A 15085-nucleotide genomic window follows, 5' to 3' on the forward strand; every position below is an offset into this window, starting at 1 on the left:
AATAATAAACTGTAGTTTTCGGAAAGCGCCCCTACCTCAAAACGCAAAACCATAACCCCAAACGCCTCACAGAGTCCTTTCCGCCTCAACCCGAAATCAGAGACAGCTTCAAAGCACAGCTTTGTTCACTTCCGCAGCAGCAGAAACAACCTTTACTCGCAACATGTGGCCCCGTTAACTTAATCCTAAAGACATTAATATTGCGAAAACCTTAAAACACATCACGGGATATGAACGGGGAAGGTTTCGAGGCAGAGATACTTACGATAACTAAAGAATACTGACTGAACCAAAGGACAGAAGCTTCGGCGGTGGTTCCGACAGCCACAGAACCACCCTTGGTAGCCGGAATCGCCGTGACTCAGCCTGCTCCGTTAGTAGTTCCCAGCACCTACTCTCAGCATCGGTGGTGACTCAGCAGCACAGGGCAAGCTAATAGAGATTCCAGCAACTATCCCCATAAATGGCAGTGGCAATGTCACTTACTATAACTATTTATTAAGCACAACTAGTTTCAGTGACAGATTCAAAGTAAGAATGAATTGGCAGAACTAAGAAGAACCAGAAACAGGACAAGGCTCACCAAATCAGTAGCGGTTCGAACGGTAGCTTCCGACGGCAGTGGCGGCGGCAGCTCAGCAGCATCGCCCTTCCCCTGCGCGCGCACGCACGCTCCCTCTTTCTCGCGTCGGGCTCCTGCGTCGCATCCCTCACGTTCGCAGTTCTGGTTTCGGCGCGGCTCAACCCAGAACCCGAATGGAGCACAGCAGAAGTGACGGCCATGGGTGACAGTGACGCGAACTCCGATGGTGGCAGGAAGTGATGGCGGCTGAGCGCGGTGGCTACCCCCTCACGTCGCGTCTCTCTCTCGCGCGACTGGCGACGACGCGGCTAGGAGTGACGAACAGAGGCAGCGGCACGGCGTGGACGCGGTGGTGATGAAAGCTGGAAGGTGGGGCGAGGCTGGACGGCAACCCAGCAGTGGCGGCTCCGTCTCGCGTGCCTTGTCTCGCGCTTTCTCTTCCGCCCGTGACTATGGTCCACGGCTTCCTCTCCTTCGACGGCAACACGACGGCGAGGCGAGACCCTGCGGCTAAAATTGGATAATACCCATAACTTATCTCAAATTCAATAAATCAAAACTTGCCTTAATTATCTTTAATAAAATAATCTCTGAAATTAAGGCTATAAATAACTGTAGGATTTGAGACTTGATCATAATAAGACTTTTCAAAGATTCTGGGTCTTACATTCTACCCACCTTATAAAAATTTTCGCCCTCGAAAATTGATACAAAATGAAAGAAATTCCATAACAGTTCACCCTTGAACACATTCAAGGAAGAAGCAAAATATCTCAAAATATAATCATATATACGATTTTCAAATACTTTGATTGTCATAAACATATGGATGTAAAGGTAGGAGTGTGATTGCAAAGCAAACGTTACAAGGTAGGCTCAATGCAAAAGATAACATGGGTCAATCATGTGATAGAAGGGCAAGGTATCAAAGGCTATAAAACAGGATGGAGTTAAAATGACGTGCTTAACATCCACACACTAATCTCATATCATCCTCAAAGTCTCAACTTTCCAACTCCATCAAGCACTTTACAATCCCATACTCGATCACAAGCCTGACAACCGCAATCCCGTTCGCAAGGAACAAAACGCCCACAACTCATAACGTTGCACACCTACCGCTTCAACTCCCGTATACACACATCACGTCTTAAAGAACTAACGCATCACGTTACTATGTCTACAAGTCGCACGTGATATCAAAACAATTCTCGAGTCTACTCAGAAGGATACCAGATTTAGAACGGAGAGACAATTGTCAAGGGTAATATTCAAAGATTTGAGAGAATGTATCCAATTCCAAATAAACAAGGACACTCAAGTAATGAAGTTTGCTATACTCAATTCAATTGACAACTTCAAGATAATCCTTGGATCAAGGAAATTCAATAGGATCAATAGGAAGGAGAATCAGCGCATTAGTTTGAAACAATTTCAAGATGAGTCGAAGAAGTAAGAGGTTACAGAAATGAATATCTCAGACCCAAGCCAAGCTCACGGAACTCAAGAGCATAATTACAATACTTTCGAATACATTGTTCTTAAAAGAATCGAAAACTTGTAAAAATATCACTTCGCAGTCTGAAAGGGAAGTTAAACAACAAACATCCTTCAAGAGAGTAACAAAAGCATAAACGTGGCTTTACTTCAATACAATTTCATGTTGAAGTAGATTATGTAGAGTTTCCAAAAACAAAATGCACACAACTTTGGCTAAGAGCTAAAATATTTCCTCAAATATTTTAGAAAGATAATTAGATGCACAACTTAACCAAAAGCAGTTCATAAAAACTCGGAAGTAATCAAATGCTTGTTCATAATCCTCAAAATTTCATATTCAAACAAGCGTGTATAACATTTATAGCAAGTACAAAAGAGGAAGTTAAACTCTGTTTAGAAAAGAAACTCCGAAGTAAAAATTTGCTTACCATTTGGTAAAGGAAATAAGTGGTGCGTTACAAACGAACTGGTTTCCACTAAACAAGGGAGCTTTTCAAAACTTCACTTAAAATAGCACATGCCAACTTTTAAATTAACTTCGTCAAAATTGAACAATGGTTTCAATCTAAATCAAGCAACAAAAAATAAATTCCGTTTAAAACTTCTTACAAGAGAATTCAAAACTTCCTTAAAAAGTTCAGAACAAGACTCCCAAAAGTGTCCTTAAAATCACCAATTGTTAAACTTTATAAGAAATCTTCAAAGTTCATATATAGATAAGTATGTATCTAATCAACAGCAATTTTTATAAAAATCTCAAAATTAGCTGTAATCATTGTCAAATAAGAGGAAAGCGGAATCAACAAGTTCTCTAAGAATGAGCACGGAACCCGGAGTTAAAAGTCACAGCACATTAAGACAAGTTCAAGACTATATCAAAGAATACTTGAATCAAGAAGAACTCAAACAGAGGAAGAGAGATGCAACAAAGATTTCAAACAAGCATATGCACTTAAGATCATTCAAGAGGGCATATGAATAGAGGAATAGAGTCGAGAAAATCAAACTACTTTTCAAGAGAATTAGCAAACAAGAACTTCAAGCTAGGATACGAAAGAACAGGTCGACTCGAACAGAATTCAAGACACACAATTGAATAGCCTCGAGAAATAGTTTCTAGCATTCCCAAAACCCGCGATTCGCTTCACTCAAAACTCGTATATCATCTATGATAACCCATTAGTGCTTTCATATACAAAATTCACTAGTATTAAGTCGGCCAAACTTAATATCAGGAATTATGCAATGCAAGACTAATAGCGTTAATCAATAGACCGTCATGTGCATAAAGCTCTAATTCTCGTCATTTGACAAGACCTATTCCATGACAAACGCTCAGAGCATGCAATTGAAGCATAGTCAGTCCATTCCTCAGGCTCTGCAATCAAATCAATCCTCAACGGATTAAACTTAGATTTCAAATCTTTAAAGAATCAACTTCAAACATTACAATTCACAAAGCCGCACAACAATTCAGCCAAGCCAACATCCATAATCGTTCGAGTCAATCAAATAATACATAAGGCAGATACAATCACTAATTACACCATATCTCACATCAGTATCCATATGTAATAATTCCAATAATAAACTGTAGTTTTCGGAAAGCGCCCCTACCTCAAAACGCAAAACCATAACCCCAAACGCCTCACAGAGTCCTTTCTGCCTCAACCCAAAATCAGAGACAGCTTCAAAGCACAGCTTTGTTCACTTCAGCAGCAGCAGAAACAACCTTTACTCGCAACATGTGGCCCCGTTAACTTAATCCTAAAGACATTAATATTGCGAAAACCTTAAAACACATCACGGGATATGAACGGGGAAGGTTTCGAGGCAGAGATACTTACGGTAACTAAAGAATACTGACTGAACCAAAGGACAGAAGCTTCGGCGGTGGTTCCGACAGCCACAGAACCACCCTTGGCAGCCGGAATCGCCGTGACTCAGCCTGCTCCGTTAGTAGTTCCCAGCACCTACTCTCAGCATCGGTGGTGACTCAGCAGCACAGGGCAAGCTAACAGAGATTCCAGCAACTATCCCCATAAATGGCAGTGGCGATGTCACTTACTATAACTATTTATTAAGCACAACTAGTTTCAGTGACAGATTCAAAGTAAGAATGAATTGGCAGAACTAAGAAGAACCAGAAACAGGACAAGGCTCACCAAATCAGTAGCGGTTCGAACGGTAGCTTCCGACGGCAGTGGCGGCGGCAGCTCAGCAGCGTCGCCCTTCCCCTGCGCGCGCACGCACGCTCCCTTTTTCTCGCGTCGGGCTCCTGCGTCGCATCCCTCACGTTCGCAGTTCTGGTTTCGGCGCGGCTCAACCCAGAACCCGAATGGAGCACAGCAGAAGTGACGGCCATGGGTGACAGTGACGCGAACTCCGATGGTGGCAGGAAGTGATGGCAGCTGAGCGCAGTGGCTACCCCCTCACGGCGCGTCTCTAATTATTTAGTCCAAAATCATATAAAAATCCTTTTTATTTCACAACTACCAACTATATGATTTAAATATAGAAAATAATCCAATAATTGTAAAATTGGATAATACCCATAACTTATCTCAAATTCAATAAATCAAAACTTGTCTTAATTATCTTTAATAAAATAATCTCTGAAATTAAGGCTATAAATAACTGTAGGATTTGAGACTTGATCATAATAAGACTTTTCAAAGATTCTGGGTTTTACATTGAACTTGAGCATGATCTTTCTACCATTAGGCCGCTCTATATCCTATCTCACACTTAAACGAGCTTGCTTGATTGTGCCATCGGAATCTATAAAGAATAGAATAACCTTATATATGTAACCATTGTGGCCAAGATGTAGGAAAAATAAAAAATAGAGTCTAAATTAATAAAATATTATTGCATCTTAGACTAATGTAGTGAATACTATATGTTGGTAGATAATGTAATATTTTATATTTGATCTTATTAATATTAATGTGACATTTGAGAAGGAAAAAAGAATTTCAAATATGCATTTAGAAAAAAGGAAAAACAACTATCTCTACCTACGAATATTCAAAACACTAACAAAATTATTCACGAAAAAATGAAACTAATGTTATATCGTCCATGAAAGATAGAGTTTATTTGACAAAAATATCAAAATCCTAAATTTTGATGGATTTCATTAAAAAAATTCAAAATCACTATATTGCCTTCATCTACTTCACTACGATATTCGTGACACGCTCTTCACTCTCCAAAAATCAACTTCACTATCTCTATCATCCGCATCATTGTCTTCGTCAACTTCACCAAATTTCTCATATAAATAATCGAAGAAAACTTGCTTCCTCCGTAAGATCATCATCACTTTCGATTGTTTGTTCTTCTTCCCTCAACTGGGAATGTAGGGTTTTCTAAAATTTGAGGGTGGGATTTGGGATGAAATCCGAGATAAGAAAATCGAAGCTGTGTTAATTTTTTAAAAATATTATTGTAATTTGTTTTTATCAATCCATGACCATCAAATTGGTCGACTTAGAAAGAACAGTCGGGATAGCAATTAGATATTACTTTTTCTAGGATGATAACTTCCCTCCCGAAACTGAAAAAAAAAATCTTTTTCTTGTGAGATTCATCTAATACAATGCCTAGGTATTCAAGGATGAGGTCAACATTGAACCAATCCTCCAAGAATTCCCCAGTCACAAAGTTTAAGTTTGGGAGGAACGGTCTTTGATTTCAAACTACATATATTGGAACCCCGGTGCTTGAGGCCTCTTTGGAAGCCGTGTTCAATAAGACATACGATTCTGAATTGCAGGGTGTATCCATCATGTATAATGTTAACTATATATTAATGAAGATAATGATATTGCTGATAGAGATGGTGAAGTGGATCGTTGAGGAGAGATGAGAGTGTGATGAAGACAGTAGTAGGAATGATAAAGATAGTATAGGATGGAATTTTGAGTTATTTTTTAACGAAGTCAACCACAATTTAGGATTTAGGTATTTTTGTCAAACGAAACTTGTCTTTTATGAGTACAACATTAGTTTTCTTTTAATAGTTTTGTCAAGAGTTTATAAACAGGTAAAAACTCACATGTATTTGTCTTCATATGGAGGTGATATATAGTTGAGAACTATTAGATGACAATTTTAGTCAAACATATTAGATCATCTAACTGTTCTCAACTATCCAACTTCACATAAAGATAACTACACGTGAATTTTTACCTTATAAATATTCTTGGATAGAAATGATTGTATTTTCCAAAAAAAAAAAAAGCAAAAGTCACTATTATGAATTATGACAATACAGAGAATAGCCTAATGTCACAGTTGAAAGCCGTGACCACAAAATAGGACTAAGGTTACCATTAAAAATAATGACAATAAAGTAATAAGCTAAGTTTACCATTAAAAAACCACAATAATAAAAGGGCTAAGGTTACAGTTAAAAAGACCATTGTAACACCCTCACTATCAGAAGTCACGCTTCCGGCTGCGCTACTCTGATAACAAGAAGTATTACGACTACTTTACATACTAAATATTAAAATAGGAGCCTGTGACTCAACACTGTATCGCTGATTTCTTAGAAAACCGACAATAAACACTTTATCTTAAGAAAAATATAAACAGGCATAGATTCATATACAAGACTCATTACATAATAATTCATAATATAATATACATATAAAACATACAATTCCTATCCCTCTTACAAACTTGTACTAACAAAGACGAGGGAAGAAAATAATCTAATTAATACAACATCTTATAAAAACAAACGTAGTATATCTCTTCTTAATGCTTCTTCATCCGGTACCTGAAAAGGGTAAAACTGTAGGGAGGTGAGAACCTAACCACACGGTCTCACCACGAAGTTTCAAAGTTGTCATAAGAAGATATTTAATAAGAAAACTGTTTTCAAGCTCAGTGATTATCATTGCCTTATGAATCTTTTAAACCAATAGGAAATCGTTCAAAACTCTTTCAAAGAAACAATGTTTAATCTTTCAGAAATCTAAAATCTTTCCTTTCTTATAAGAAAAATCTCAATCAGAAACCAACCATGCAATCAAACAACACAGTTATTAATTCAGCACTAAAGTTCATTCTTAAATGTAGCACGCCAGGACAAACACAGGCAAGACAGACAAGGAAAGCACAAGTAGGTAGCAGTTACATCAAATAGTTCAAGTAGCAGTTAAGAACAGTTTAGCAATTAGGCAAACCAAAAAAAGATCAAACCCAAGCAAAGCATACAAATGCATATGATGCATGCCTGTCCTATGGCTGATGAGGCTCATCTGTCGGTTATCCAACCAACCCGACAAGTCTGAATTGTCCTTAGACCGTCCCCCGACGTGCATCTCTAAGAGTCTATGCATAGCTTTTTCTCAAATAATCAATATTGCTCAATGGGGGTAACATTCCCGGGAATTTGTATAGTGCCCGGTCACACTTACGTCGTAGGGTCAACAGAGTATCGAGTTTTCAACCTAGTACACGTGGTGGCAAGCCACGGCACTTAATCCAGGGAACCTCGTATCTCAGATATTTCAAATTCATAAGCCACATAAATAATTCATTCATCATTCATCAATATCTAAATCATTCTCAATATCATCATCATTCGTCAATCCATATCCCATTTTCAAATTCATTCAAAAATCATATTTCAAATCAATCCTCATCATCCTTCTTTCCATTAATCAACAATCTCAATCCAAAACATAATTCTTTCTTTTCTAAATAAATCAATCTTACATATAATGTTTAAGAACTAAATCTTTTTAAACAGTTACTTCAAACAAAACTTCCAATTTTATAAAATTTCGGCAGCATCTCCTCTAAAACTCGGATTCTGCCACCCTTTTCGGGTCCCAACCAAACCAAACCAAACACCTGTTAACCAGTTAAATCACTTCCAACAACCATTACAACACTCAACCCACTGAAATTACAAGATTCAGAATTCAATCAACCAATCCTATAAATTGCAATTTTAATCAACTTCAACCAACAGCAATCAGTCAATAATTAAGAATTCTCAGTCTTTTCTAAACAGTTTCAAACCAAACCGTCCCTCAAACCCTTTTTGATTCATTTTCCAAAATAGCAAATCGTTCTCAATAAACAAACCATTTTCAAATATTAAGTCTTTTCCAAATCTGTTTTAAAATCAAATTCCGATATGAAATCGGGTTCAAATCAAATTTCAACATTCAATATTTTCTAAACCAAATCGTTTCTAAAATTAAATTAAATGCCAATACTAAATCTCTTCCAATAATTCAAGGAAAACCACTTTAACCACATCAATCAACTAGTTAGAATATTCAACTTCCTCATTTAGTCACTCAATCAATCGAACTAACAATCTCATTCATTCAAAACAACTCAATTCAATTCATAAGACTCACGAAATCACAAAAATGTATTTTACGCATTAATATCGATTTATAACAACTCTGGAAAATAAAACAAGTTTAAGAAAAACGCCCCTACCTCAAAAGTCGAAACCTTTAAGAGTTAACGCGTCAAGGGTCCCTTTTTAGTCTTAACTCGCGGCAGCAACCACGAGAAACGAAGAAGGTCGACACCGCAACAGCCTCTATTTTAATCATACAGTTTCTAGAACTCAACCATAGCATATTAACATCATGAACTTCTCAATTTTATAGCAGAATAATAACGGTAAGAATTCCAAAGCTAGAATAGATTACCACAGTTAAAGAAAAATGCCGCAATGGAGGGGCAGATGCTCCGGCAGCTACCTCAAGTGACGACAACAGCCCCAGGCTCCGATGATAGCAACTATAAAAGCTCTGTAGTGACCACAATGTTCCAGGAACTCAGAAAAACGGAGATTAAAAACAAAACCCTTACTGACAGTGCGTTATTCGGCGGTAGAGGCAGCGGTGGTTCCCGGAACGACGGTACACAGCGGAACGTCCTTTTCCTCCTCCGACAGTGACACCCACGGTGGCCACCTTCCTGTTCTTTCTCATTCCCGTTCGGGCTCACACTCCCGGCGAACCCAACGGCGGCAGCGGCGACTCAACAGCTCGGCAACGGAACCTCCATCATCAAAGACAGTTCGGCGGTGATGGCTTCGCGGTGAGGGCGTGACTAGGCGCGATGGCAGCGCACGGTTCCCTCCTTCGTGTCTCTCTCTCTCTCGCCTCAGATCTGATCCGCGACGGCAGCTTCGAGGCAGGTCGGCGGCGACGCGTGGCGCAGTGGCGGTGATTTCCCCCTTGCACGGTGGTTCGGGCTAGATGGAAGGCAAACGGTGATGATGAAGCACGAAGATCTTCCAGCAGCGACTCAGGCTCAGCGACGCCTCTCTCACTCTCCGCGATGGTGGCGCGGTCCCTTCTGCTCCCTCAACTCCGTGCTCGCTCTCTTGAATCTCCCTCCCGACGGCATAGCGACGGCGACGGGCGGCGAGCAACTCGGCGGCGACGGGGAGGCCAACCGGTGCTAGCTCGTCCCTCTCTCCCTCTCCTTCTCTGTTCTCCCTTCCCTCTACTTCCCTTTTAAGATAGGCTTGATGCACAAAATAATATATTTCACACGTGTGATGGTAATGCAAGGCGGCAAAAGGCTATAAAGCAAGCCGGGGTTAAAATGATGTGCTCAACATCTGTATACTAATCTCATACCAACTTCAAAGACTCAACTATTCAAACTTCAATATAACTTATCTCCACCATTCTCAACTGTACTTTATTGAGCAACTCATCCGAAGGTTTTCAACCTCGTCAACACTTCATAAATCTTAATGGTCACAAACCCACCATCAACAAAATTCTTTCACATGAAATAACGTTCCACAACTCCCTGCAACATTGTATATTTACAAGTTTCACCTTTTGCATCCATCAAACGTACCCTAAGGAATTAATGTGTCGTTTACTAAGTCCAACAGTCACACAAGATACCAAAACTAACTTCGAGTATACTCCGAAGGATAATAGACCTTAGCAAAGAAAGAAAAGCGGCAAGGACCGTATTCGCGAGAATTTGAAAGGAATTGTTGAAATCATAAGTAGACAAGGATAAACAAGAAACGAAGAATGTTGGAAAGAGGATCAACTGATAACTTTAAGGGTAACTCTTGAGTCGACGGGATTCGATAGGATCAATAAGATGAAAAACAACACAGTATTTTGAAACGAATTCAAGATGAATAAAAAATATGAGGTTTACAGAAGAAGAATATCCAAACCAAAGACAAAGTTTATAGAACTCAAGAGTATGGTTTAAAAATATTTTCGAATACATTGTTCGTAAAAAAATAGAAAACTTAAGGGGAAATCATTTCATGTTCTGAAAGAGAAAATGGGTAACAAACATCCTTCAAAAGATTAATAAAAGTATAAATGTAGCATTATTTCAATATAAATTCAAGTGGAAATAGATTACACAAACTTTGTAAATGGAAGGATTAATTTGGCTAAGAGCTAAATTGTATTTTCTCTTCTTTTTCAAGCATGTATGAAAACTACAATCTTGTTGGAAGAAAACCTGACATAAAGTTTTACTCATAAAAGAAAAGTTGATGCATTACAATTGAACATATTTAAATCACATACAGAAATTTTCAGAGTATAAAGTAAAGGAGTGTAGCCTGAATTGAAAGCGATTTTATTAAAACTTTAATAAACGGTTATATCGCCTTGGAACGAGTTCAAATCACATCAAAGAGAGGTACTGCTCAAGTAAAGCAATTCAAAGTCAAGGACAACTTTGCATAAGAATAAATCAAAACTTGTTTAAAAAGGTTTAAAATAAAATTCCAATAATATACTTGAAGTTACAACTTTATAAAGATGTTCAATAATATTAAGATGCGCTAAAAAGGAAACTAATTCATTTTAAGAAAGGAACTTAAAGGATTTCGATTAGGATTCATAAAGCATGTCGCTCATAGAAACGAAAAGCTTAAAAAGAAACTCAGCAACTTAAAGAAGTTGATTCAAAACTTAAATTTCTTAAAAAAAAACTCACTAGGCACAGATTATCAAATGAGTTTCCAATTGGTCCAAAGGAATACAAAATGCGTCAGGAAAGATAACTTAATCAATGGAAAATTCTCAAGAAAATCTTTGACTAAAGAAAGACAAATAAAAGGACAAATGGTGCATTAGATGGAAACGAATTCAAGTTGACTCGAATGAGCATGAGATTCATAAGAAATGAAAAACTAAGACTAATGGTGACGTTCAAAAAAGGTGAGAGAGTAATTAAAAACAGAATCAAATATAACATTCTCAGAAATGAAAAGCTTAAGAAAGAAATTGGTTTATTCACAAGAAGAAATATATGAGTCCAACATTTTTTTTTTCTAGAAGAACAATAATTGCATAAACAATATAGTATGCTAAACCAAATTCAAATTAAAAATAAAATAGGTGAAGTTTACCAAATAAAAACTAACTAGGAGGAGATAAAAACCTTTCTTTGAAAAATATCTAAGTATATAATCAAATAAGGATATTCGTAAAAATTGTAATAAAGTTGCTAGAAAATCAAATTGTATTTAAAGTATATATATATTTCCATAAATCAGTGAAGAAACAGGCGAGGTATTGGAAACAATTAGTTTTAAACTGTATAAGAATCTTTCAACGTTTATATAAAGTACATATCAAATTAAAAGCGGTTTTGTTAAGATTTAAAGAATGGCTGTAATTATCGTCAAATAAGGAAAAAAAACTAAATTACAATTTGTTTACAAAGGACTCAAAATATGAACTTAAAAATGTGTATTGCATCAAAACAGATTCAAATGTATATATAAAAAAAAAAATACATGATTCAAGTGGAAGTGGCTAAATAAAGAAGCTAAATACACCAAGGGTTTTAAACAAGCATATGCAGCTAGAATCAAACAAGAGCGTACGTGAACAAGAGAGTAGGATTGAAAGATAATTTGATCACTTTACAAGAAAAGTATCGCAGACAGGAACCATAGAGCATTCCAAGCAGGAATAAGATATGTAATATTCGCAGAGTTCAAGACACTTAACCGCGTAACTTTGAGAAATAACAAGCAAAGCATACAAATGCATATGATGCATGCCTGTCCTATGGCTGATGAGGCTCATCTGTCGGTTATCCAGCCAACCCGACAAGTTTGAATTGTCCTTAGACCGTCCCCCGATGTACATCCCCAAGAGTCTATGCATAGCTTTTTCTCAAATAATCAATATTGCTCAATGGGGGTAACATTCCCGGGAATTTGTATAGTGCCCGGTCACACTTACGTCGTAGGGTCAACATAGTATCGAGTTTTCAACCTGGTACACGTGGTGGCAAGTCACGGCACTTAATCCAGGGAACCTCGTATCTCAGATATTTCAAATTCATAAGCCACATAAATAATTCATTCATCATTCATCAATATCTAAATCATTCTCAATATCATCATCATTCGTCAATCCATATCCCATTTTCAAATTCATTCAAAAATCATATTTCAAATCAATCCTCATCATCCTTCTTTCCATTAATCAATAATCTCAATCCAAAACATAATTCTTTCTTTTCTAAATAAATCAATCTTACATATAATGTTTAAGAACTAAATCTTTTTAAACAGTTACTTCAAACAAAACTTCCAATTTTATAAAATTTCGGCAGCATCTCCTCTAAAACTCGGATTCTGCCACCCTTTTCGGGTCCCAACCAAACCAAACCAAACACCTGTTAATCAGTTAAATCACTTCCAACAACCATTACAACACTCAACCCAATGAAATTACAAGATTCAGAATTCAATCAACCAATCCTATAAATTGCAATTTTAATCAACTTCAACCAACAGCAATCAGTTAATAATTAAGAATTCTCAGTCTTTTCTAAACAGTTTCAAACCAAACCGTCCCTCAAACCCTTTTTGATTCATTTTCCAAAATAGCAAATCGTTCTCAATAAACAAACCGTTTTCAAATATTAAGTCTTTTCCAAATCTGTTTTAAAATCAAATTCCGATATTAAATCGGGTTCAAATCAGATTTCAACATTCAATCTTTTCTAAACCAAATCGTTTCTAAAATTAAATTAAATGCCAATACTAAATCTCTTCCAATAATTCAAGGAAAACCACTTTAACCACATCATTCAACTAGTTAGAATATTCAACTTCCTCATTTAGTCACTCAATCAATCGAACTAACAATCTCATTCATTCAAAACAACTCAATTCAATTCATAAGACTCACGAAATCACAAAAATGTATTTTACGCATTAATATCGATTTATAACAACTCTGGAAAATAAAACAAGTTTAAGAAAAACGCCCCTACCTCAAAAGTCGAAACCTTTAAGAGTTAACGCGTCAAGGGTCCCTTTTTAGTCTTAACTCGCGGCAGCAACCACGAGAAACGAAGAAGGTCGACACCGCAACAGCCTCTATTTTAATCATACAGTTTCTAGAACTCAACCATAGCATATTAACATCATGAACTTCTCAATTTTATAGCAGAATAATAACGGTAAGAATTCCAAAGCTAGAATAGATTACCACAGTTAAAGAAAAATACCGCAATGGAGGGGCAGAAGCTCCGACAGCTACCTCAAGTGACGACAACAGCCCCAGGCTCCGATGATAGCAACTGTAAAAGCTCTGTAGTGACCACAATGTTCCAGGAATTCAGAAAAACGGAGATTAAAAACAAAACCCTTACTGACAGTGCGTTATTCGGCGGCAGAGGCAGCGGTGGTTCCCGGAACGGCGGTACACAGCGGAACGTCCTTTTCCTCCTCCGACAGTGACACCCACGGTGGCCACCTTCCTGTTCTTTCTCATTCCCGTTCGGGCTCACACTCCCGGCGAACCCAACGGCGGCAGCGGCGACTCAACAGCTCGGCAACGGAACCTCCATCATCAAAGACAGTTCGGCGGTGATGGCTTCGCGGTGAGGGCGTGACTAGGCGCGATGGCAGCGCACGGTTCCCTCCTTCGTGTCTCTCTCTCTCTCGCCTCAGATCTGATCCGCGACGGCGGCTTCGAGGCAGGTTGGCGGCGACGCGTGGTGCAGTGGCGGTGATTTTCCCCTTGCACGGTGGTTCAGGCTGGATGGAAGGCAAACGGTGACGATGAAGCACGAAGATCTTCCAGCAGCGACTCAGGCTCAGCGACGCCTCTCTCACTCTCCGCGATGGTGGCGCGGTCCCTTCTGCTCCCTCAACTCCGTGCTCGCTCTCTTGAATCTCCCTCCCGACGGCATAGCGACGGCGACGGGCGGCGAGCAACTCGGCGGCGACAGGGAGGCCAACCGGTGCTGGCTCGTCCCTCTCTCCCTCTCCTTCTCTGTTCTCCCTTCCCTCTACTTCTATTTTCAAATTTCTAGAACTTTAAATCATAAATGGAAAAATAATCCATAGGCATAGAGTTTGGATAAAAACTTTAATTTATTTCAAATCCGATCAATTGCCTTTAATTATTTTTATTAAGAATAATTTCTGAAATTAAAACTATAAATAAATATATAATTTGGGATTAGTTCAAAATAGAACTTTTCAAAAGTATTGGGTCTTACAATCATGACCACATCATGGGATAAAACCATAGTCAGAAAGAGTGACAATAGAAAAGACAAGGTCACAGTTATAAACCGTGACTATAGAAAGGATAACGTCACGGTTATAACCCGCGACTATAGAAGAGCTAACCGTGACTTAGAAGGGTTAAGGTTACGGTTATAAAGTGTGACTATAGAATAACTAAAACTGTTTGTCTATTATAACATTTTTTACAAAGAAAAGGATCGTAACCTTTGCTTAAAAAATGTGACATTGTTTTTATGGTCATGGTAGTGTTAGCCACACTTGAAAACTGTATCATTTGCTCAAAAACAATGACCGTAGAGCAAAGACTACATTTTTTTTACTTATATGGCCACGGTTTTTAAATGTGATTTAAAGCCTAAAATGTTGTGGTGTTATTATTCAGTCACATGATAATATTATCTATATTTGGATGACATTAAGTTATATGGAAAAAAATAAAAAAAAAAGTA

At 38.0% G+C, this 15085-nt stretch overlaps 1 long non-coding RNA gene across 4 annotated transcripts; it reads right to left on the reverse strand.

Moving 5' to 3' along the window:
- LOC110267726 lies at nt 6820–14327 on the reverse strand. 4 transcript variants are annotated; one of them, XR_002355614.1, is made up of 4 exons: nt 13751–14327; nt 8779–8869; nt 8561–8686; nt 6820–6890 (listed from the first exon to the last, which is right to left on the reverse strand). It is a non-coding gene; the product is annotated as an uncharacterized LOC110267726 (long non-coding RNA). The 4 variants fall into 4 exon arrangements; XR_002355612.1 differs by having other exon boundaries at nt 13755–14326; XR_002355613.1 differs by lacking the exon at nt 13751–14327 and adding an exon at nt 8942–9554.

Source organism: Arachis ipaensis, chromosome B10, assembly GCF_000816755.2.
Source record: "Arachis ipaensis cultivar K30076 chromosome B10, Araip1.1, whole genome shotgun sequence".
NCBI lineage: Eukaryota > Viridiplantae > Streptophyta > Magnoliopsida > Fabales > Fabaceae > Arachis > Arachis ipaensis.